This window comes from Odontomachus brunneus, unplaced genomic scaffold (genome assembly GCF_010583005.1).
Source record: "Odontomachus brunneus isolate Ranch 3 - 2012 unplaced genomic scaffold, Obru_v1 Obru_scaffold_128, whole genome shotgun sequence".
Lineage (NCBI taxonomy): Eukaryota > Metazoa > Arthropoda > Insecta > Hymenoptera > Formicidae > Odontomachus > Odontomachus brunneus.
The window spans coordinates 976,403-976,943 of record NW_022639578.1 but is presented as its reverse complement, the minus strand read 5'-3'; positions in this window follow the sequence as shown (position 1 = coordinate 976,943).

Below are 541 nucleotides of genomic sequence, written 5' to 3'. Positions count from 1 at the left end.
TATATATATATATATATATATATATATATATATATATATATATATATATAAAACATACGCTGCATTCAAATGCGCGGCGCTATCGAGCCTAATTAAAAATTTCTATAATTTTTATAAATTCACACTTTCTGACATTCTATAGAAAGCATTAATGTTGATCGCGAATAGATATCTCGAAAAAATAAGTCGTTTTGTTTATTTTATTGTATAAATTTTTGAGTCCTAAATAACATTTAACAGCAAAAATAAATAAATAAACAGCGAAAGTAAATTTAACAGCGAAAAATAAGCGCATAGTTCAAAAGTTCAAAAATCTCTCTTAAGAGAAACGAAATATCTGAAGTATACGAACGTCAAGAAACAATATATTTTATTTATTTATGTAAAGCGTCTAGTTAAGCTCGTTTGAAAGCAATTTCAATTATTGGTGAAGCTTGTTTCTGTCCGAAATTTCGTGCAATCCGAGCCGATAGGAAATCGGATGTCTCCTGCGTGTGTAAATATTAATTAACGGGAGAAAAGAAATGTGTTTCAGTAACAC